This window comes from Aegilops tauschii, chromosome 3 (assembly GCF_002575655.3).
Source record: "Aegilops tauschii subsp. strangulata cultivar AL8/78 chromosome 3, Aet v6.0, whole genome shotgun sequence".
NCBI classification, from domain to species: Eukaryota; Viridiplantae; Streptophyta; class Magnoliopsida; order Poales; family Poaceae; genus Aegilops; species Aegilops tauschii.
The window spans coordinates 297,091,170-297,098,973 of NC_053037.3; the positions used below are offsets into that span (position 1 = coordinate 297,091,170).

The 7,804-nt window shown below is 41.2% G+C and overlaps 1 long non-coding RNA gene across 2 annotated transcripts; it reads right to left on the reverse strand.

The window, feature by feature from the left end:
• Positions 1-4,993: 4,993 nt before the first annotated feature.
• LOC109738438 (uncharacterized) lies at positions 4,994-7,572 on the reverse strand. 2 transcript variants are annotated; one of them, XR_002226820.4, is made up of 6 exons: positions 6,420-7,572; positions 6,130-6,222; positions 5,959-6,027; positions 5,646-5,733; positions 5,483-5,572; positions 4,994-5,253 (listed from the first exon to the last, which is right to left on the reverse strand). It is a non-coding gene; the product is annotated as an uncharacterized lncRNA (long non-coding RNA). The 2 variants fall into 2 exon arrangements; XR_002226819.4 differs by having other exon boundaries at positions 4,994-5,572; positions 6,420-7,557.
• Between the last annotated feature and the right edge of the window lie 232 nt (positions 7,573-7,804).

Below are 7,804 nucleotides of genomic sequence, written 5' to 3' on the forward strand. Positions count from 1 at the left end.
AGGGAGGGGAAAATGCGACGCAGGACTCGTCGGCCATGAGGGTTTTTATAGCAGGCTGGTAAGCATTGGGATTTTGGGGGATTTCACCGAGTCGGGTGGGAAGCTTGCGCGGGAACCTGTGAGGTTGCGCGGGAACGGGCTCACCGATGATTCATTGGCGCCACCATTTGGCGAAAAGAACGCCCCCGCGCGCTGCGCAAGCTTGCGCTGTAAGCCGTCTGCGGCAGCGGGGTGACAAGACGTGCGAGAGGAGGACGAAAGGACACATACACATACGGTTAATAAAAAAATGTTTGCGATTTAATTACCTACTATACCCCCGTCCTGGTTTATAAGTAGGATTTAACTAATAAAATTCGAATGCATGTCGCCAAAGATTATATCGTTGGAGTCGTATTTGAACATAGTTTCCAGCTATACAATTTTTGTAACATGCATTAACACTTTTTTGGTTAAATTTAAGGTTATATATCAGCAAGCGTTTGCCCGCAACACACACGGCTTATTCCATCACAAACAGCTCGGATGGATCAACTGTATGCCACGTATCGCACACGCAACTCTAATCTGATTCGTGCTTGATGTCCCCGACATCGCTCGCACAGTTCGTCTTATTTGCCACGTATCACCATGCCGGCCTCTGCTCGCGTCCCTCGGCAAGCTCTGCTCGCCGTTAGGTGCCGCGGCACGCTCTGCTCGCGTTCGTCAGTGCGCTCTGCTTGTGGACATCTTTTCCTTGCGCGTTCAACTGCTATATGCATATATACACACACACACACACACACACACACACACACACACACACATAAACACTATTCTGATCACGGGATCAGAATAATATTCTGATCACAACCTGACCTGCCCGAGTAACACGCCTGAACTTCCTTCTATACGAACCCGACCTTCGGGCTATCTTTGCAACCGTGTCTCCCCGCGCGAATTATTCTGGTTAGTCGTGTTCTATATGATGTTGGTGTAAGCTAGAAACATTTTTTAGCAACTAAATACCGGTTTTAAATAGGAATCTTGCTCATTGTCGAATTTTGCACTCGGGTCGTGATGAACTCGCGTTTTTGCAATTTTACTGCATGAGTTGTTCGACCTGAATTTCCCCCTGTGCTAGATTGAACTTCCGCCAACATTGCCCAAATGGGGCTTGCTCTATACCGTTGGAAAGCTATGGACATGAGTATCATGACCCAACTTAAATTTTTGGCAAAATGTAAGCAGTTTAGGAGCAGTTTTGAAAACCGTTTTTTCTTCACACACAAAACGTGAATCGTATTTTCGATCGCATTTCTAAACCGTTTATCGAAATAAGACAAATAATATGGCATTGGAAAGCTGCTGTAAAACCGCTCCTTCCACATGTTGAAAGTTTTCTCTAGTTCCCTATGGTTAAAGAGTACTTTAGAAAATCGTAAAATTTCACAAACCGGACAGCCGAGTTTGTATTTTCAATGTAATTTCTAAACGGCGGATCCAATTGAGGCAAATGAGATGGCCTTGGAGAGCTTATGAAAATGCGCTACTTTTTCATGTTGAAATTGTTTTCCAATTTTAAACGGTTTAAAAGTAATTTAGAAAACGGTACAAGTTCCACCGAGTTAGTATTTTTGAGCTAATTTTTTAACCGTGCATCCGAACGCAGCAAATGATATGGCGTTGAAAAGCTTGAACAAATGCGAAACTTTTTGTTATATATTGTTTCTCCCAATTCTTTACGGTTTTAAGTCAGTTTTGAAAATGGCTAAAAACATATCTTCGCCGTAATTTGTACAAACTTTGTCGGAATGGGGCAAATAATATACCGTTGAAAAGCTACGGAAAATGCGAAACTTTTTCATATTGATGGTTTTCTCTGATTCCTAGCAGTTTCAAGTAATTTCGAAAACGGCAAGGTTCATTCGTTCTGCCATTATCGCGAAACAGATTCTTTGAAAATGCATCGCGTGAAGAACTTGAACTCCTCGGCATGTCTAATTGAACTTCACTCTGTTTTTTCACGTGCTTTTTTTGCTCGTAGCTCTCCATCCACTCACCGGACTTGAGCAAGTGATATACCGATGGAAAGCTGCTGTAAGCACGCAACTTTCCCGTGTTGAACATTGTTTCATACTCGCGACGGTTTTAAAAGTTTTTAATCTGAAATTCATTCAGTGCAATAGTTGAACTTCCTGTTGTTTTCACGTTGAACTTCTGTGACGTATTTTCGTTTGTAATTTTCTCATCCATTCGTTAGTGTTACACAAATGATATTCTTTTTGTACAAAACCCTCTCACAATAATTTTTTTAACTTTCTTCGACTGAGGACTTGAACTTATAACAACAAAACTTTTAATCTTTGCTTTTTTGTTGTTTTTAATACAAAATGCACACCGTGTAGTACGTGAACTTCTGGCAGTTATCAATCTGAACTTCTCTCGGATACGTGAAAATATCTGGATTTTTTATGAATATTAATCTGAATTTCTTAATATTTGTTATGAATTTTGAAGTGCTCTATTTTTAAAAGTTGAACTTCTTGTTATTTTATTTTTGAACTTCTTGTTTCTAGTCTTTAATAACGAGGAAAATCTGAATTTTCTATAATCATCGAACTTCTTCATCTTTTTAATATGGACTTCCTGGTTTATTTCTTAATCTTTTTATTATAAATTTTTTAATATGAACTTCTTGTTGTTTTATTTTTGAACTTCTTGTTTCCATTCTTTAATAACGAGGAAAATCCGAGTTTCTATAATCATTGAACTTCTCCATCTCTTTAATATGAACTTCTCCATCTTTTTAATCTATTTTTAAAAGTTGAACTTCTTGTTGAACTTCTTGTTTTCATTCTTTAATAACGAGGAAAACATGAGTTTACTATAATTGTCGAACTTCTCCATCTTTTTAAGATGGACTTCCTGGTTTTATTTCTTCTAGTAACGAAAAAATCCTACTTTCTGATATACATCGAGCCGCTCAATTTTTAAATTTGTACAAAACGCACACTGTATAGTACGTGAACTTCTGATAGTTATCAATCTGAACTTATCTCGGTTACCTGAAAATATCTGAGTTTTTTATAGACATTGAACCACTCTGCCCTTTTTAATTGAACTTCATTCTGTATTTTTTAGAATATGCAAAATAATGAAGTCTTGTAATTAATATCGGACTGCTTCATTATTTCAAATTGAACTTCTTGGATTATCGTTAGTAAGTGGGAAAATTCGAGTTTTTTTTAATAAATATCAATTTGCTTCGTTTTAAAAAATTGAACTTCTTGGTTTTATTATCTGGTAATGAGGAAAATATGAGTTTTTCATATATAGTGAACTACTCATTTTTTTCATCTGAACTTCTTGGCATTTTAAAATTGGACTTTCTTTGGTTTTGTAATAAACAATGAACTTCTCCATTGTTAAATTTAAACCTCTATGTTTTTTTGAGAAACAGGAATAATTCATTTTTTAAACCTCTAATTTATTATTTAGTAACGTGGAAAATCTATGTTTTATAATAAACATCAAACCGACCTTGTTATTTAAATTTGAACTTCTATGTTTTTCTTAGAAACAAGGTAAAGACCGTTAATTTTTTTAACTATTGTGTTTTTTATAAACACTCTTGTTGCTTTTCACATTATTTTTTTCTTTTTTTCTTTGAAGTAATTACGTGAACTTTTTACGACAAAACGATTGAACTTTCAGAGGGCGTATGTGCATAATTTCTATTGTTGTAAGGTCACCAGGCATTAATTATTGCCCAAAATGAAAAGGGGGTATTTTTCCACATGCCCACGGACATGTATTACTCCTACTTAACAAGAGCTAACCGAGGACACTGAAGCACATATTGTATGGTCACACATAATCTTATCTTTTCTGTGCACCCATAAACCAAATTAATTTAAACCACCAAAATGCACAAATTAATTTTGTTGCTACTGTTTTTAACATGTAATTGAAGGTCGGGCGTCTCGTAATATAATTTTTGAACCATGCAGGGGTGGAGCACGTGAACTTCTTGCAACAAACATTTTAGGCTTTTAGTTTTATATTATTTTATGCTCATCCGAAACGCATTCTGTATAGTAGTTGAACTGCTCGTGTTTTCACGTTGAACTTCGGCCACGTATTCTTCGAAAAAAAATGTTTTTAAATAAGCATCAAACTGCTCCTTTATTTTAGTGAACTTCTTTAATTTTATTCTTTAGTAACGAGGAAAACCTGAGTTTTTTTATAAATATCAAACTTCTCTATTTTTATAATTTGGACTTGGTTTATTTGAAATACTTACTTTTTCCATTTTTTGAAACCGTAAAACAATGTTCTTTTTATAAAAAATAAACATCAAAGTCATGTGTTATGTTAATTTGAACTTCTTGCTTTTCTTTAGACAAGAAAATTTCTTATTATTATAAACATTGACCTGCTATATATCTTAAATTTGAACTTCTAGGTTTAGTTTCAAAGACAGAAAGAATTGTCTACTGTTTTAACTTATAGGCTTTTGGGGTTTTGTGAACTTCTAGAGTTTTTTTTAGCAAACTCTTTTCTTTAGTAAAATGCCTTTTGGCTTGTTTTTTAACGCCAATTTTTCTTCTCTGTTTTTTCCAACCTTCTATCACTTTGTATAAGTGAACTTCTTCAGAACATAATGTTTGAATTTCCTTGAGGTTTTCTCATCAATTATATGCACTCATTTTTGTGATTTTAAAAATAACTGGCACGCTAGGGAGGGTTGAATTTTGCTGACCATGAAGTAGATGAACCTTGTCCAACGTAATAGTTGGACTTCAGTTAACTCCAGATTTCCTCTCCAACAACATTACATGGGCACAATTAAAGTCACAACTTAATAAATGGATTCAGCTGGCATTCAAATCAGACTGAAGAATTAGTGTTGGGCTGCAGTCTGAAACAAGATGCGGCAAAGTCGCACGAATTACTCAGTATGTGCATCAGTGAGTTGATTAAAACAAGAATAGAGAGAGCTCGGTGCAGGTCACACTAAAATAAAGCAAAGAATATATTAAGATAGAGATCCATCAGCCACAACCAAATGCATTCACGAGAAACAAATAACTACAGAGAATAGCACCATCACATTAGAACTTCTTCATGTTCGTTCATGAGCTGGAATTTTTCCTCACTCAAACCTTTTGTACAGGAAGGAGGCGGTGGCATTGTAGCATGCAAGGCAGGAGAGGGAGAGGAGCACCAGGAGCGCCACGCTGTTGTCGTTGATGCTGCAGCGGCTAGCAGCTGTGAGATGATGATGTTGGTTATGCTGTGAAGCAACCAAGTACTACTCACTCCTTTCACAAATTTAAGATGTTTTAGATATTTCAATATGGACTACATACGAACTAAAATGAGTGAACATACACCCTAAAACATGACTATATGCATCCGGTTCAGAAAAAGGTTAGAACATCTTATATTTGTAAACGGAGGGAGTAACACACATCACAAAATGAATACGGGGCTGCACCTGCGACATGCCAACAGAACCTAGGGTCTGCAAACTTCTCCATCCATACAAAATCATCGTATAAAGAGTGGTAAACAGGATATCCTGGCCCTGTCAATGTCCAAGGAGCACCATTAGAGATACGAGAAACCGTAAGAATAAACAACATGAAGTGCACCCCTACCTTCTCCAAATATCAAGTTGGTTGATGGAATGCCAACATGTTGAACGAATGCTGCATAGTCTGATCCTCCATTGCCCAGTCGTTGAATCTTCATGTAGGATATCAGAGACAATATATGTTAACTACAATAAATAGCTAGGAACATTTTAAGAGTTGGAGCTGAAATTTAGAAATGAAGATTCAGACGTGAAACCCCGAAGCTACAGGTTTCATTTTACGCACAAAGGAACCCAGAGTTTGACAGCAATCAGTACTATATATTGCAACTGATAACGGTGTGCTAACTGTATAAGGAAGTCATGTTACAACTCACGTTGGGAGAAGCATTGGATTTGACCCATGAATCATAAACCGTCTGAGATGAATTGTCGGGGTCTTGAACCTTCATGAATTGAAAAAACAGAACGTTTTGACTTTTTGACCATCTTGTTATTAATAAGAAAAATAGCAAACGAATGTGGTGCTGGACGAGCGATCCACTTACCAATCCGTACTCTTCTGCATCCTAGCTACAGAAAATGATGGTCCTTCGAGGCCTCCATCCTTGCTTTTGCAGCACAGAAAACCTTTGCGCTAACTAGATGGACAGGGAGTGAAGTTAACAACGTGTTCAGAAGCAGAGATGGTCATATTTGTTCAAGTTTTCTGCTGATAAGTCAACTCCGTTATTCAGAAGGAGCGGTCAGGATTACTGTATTATGCCACGGTGCAGAGTTCAGAGGAAAGAACAGCCTACTGGATTGCTGAGAACGTATGTTATAACAAAAGAATCACCTTGATCATAGCTGATGTTCCGCTGTTGGGGTCGGTGGCTCCGATCTTCTCTGTGCCTGTCTTGCGTGCACACGCGTGTGAAGAAAGTGTGTTCTTCTTTTAGCTTGGCTTCTCCTCACACCACATGTGGCTGTCGTGCGCACGCAAGCACCAACGACGAAGAAGTTCTAGGCAGAAGAGGAAGACGTCCATGGTGCGCCAGCGAGGCAGGATAGTGTCGGGGGATGGGGCGTGGGCCCTTGGGCGGTGTGCTTGGGGACTGGCGATGGATGCCGACGCTCGTTTGCCAGGGGTGGGGGTGCTGATGGTTGGACCCAGGCGCGGGGGCGGTGCGGCTGCCGGACCGAGGAGTGGGGCGACGCCAGGGCCAAATCCAGGCGAGGGGGCTGTGCGGAGCCGGATCCAGGCGGGAGGGGGGGGGGGGGGGGGGGGGGGGGGGGGGCAGCTCCAGCATGGATAGAAGGCCGCCGACGGCCGCCACAGCGGAGGGCAGAGCTGGGGAAGGTCGCGGTGGCCCCTCTGGGAAGGTCACGGCGGCGCCCCGAGAAGGCCGCAGCCCCTATCCGTGGCCAAGGGTGGCGCTGCTCGTCAGGTCCGGTGGGCGGCGGAGATCAGGCGGTGGAGGGCGGAGCGGCTGGGCGCCATGGGGCAGGGCGGCAGCGCGGTGGGAGGAACGGAAGCGGTGCGCCGGGGGGCGGGGCGGCGGCTTCTGGGAGGCCGGGAGCTGCGCGCCGTGGGGCGGGGCGGCGGCGGTAGTGCGGTTCGGGAGAGCGGCCGCGGTGGTGGCGCGATTCGGGAGGGCGGCTACGGTGGTGGCCTGATTCGGGGAGGGCAGATTAGGGGGAACCAGATCCTCTACCGTGCCTGAAGGCACGTCAGAGGTGCCGTGCCTTCTTGCTTTCCAGGAAAACAGCGCACTGGGCTCTAGCCTACGAGCAGAACGGCCGAGCTAATGGGCCTGCTATTTTGATTTTTTACTTTCAACAGCCTGACAACGTTTGGCTCGTCTCAAAAAAAAAAAGACAACGTTTGGCTCAAAAAAGAAAACAGCTTGAGAACGGGAGGATCACGCGTTCGTTGAATAGCAAAGCAAGATTTTTTCTGCGGAAAACTTCTAACCTAGTATTTTTTTTCCGGAAAGATCAGATCTATTATAAAAGTTGATAAAATAAATCAAGATGCTATGTATGTGGTGACTTCGTACAATCTCAAAATGCCATGGTAGCTCAGTCTCTTGGAGGTGCTCATACGGGTAGGGTGTATATGCATGTGTTCATAGGGTGAGTGTATGCTCGTGTATGTGAGCGACTATTCAACGTTGGGTTTCTCGTGCCTCCCGCCGGTCTATCCCGGCCCTTGCCGGCGGGAGGGCTCCGTTTTTTCAA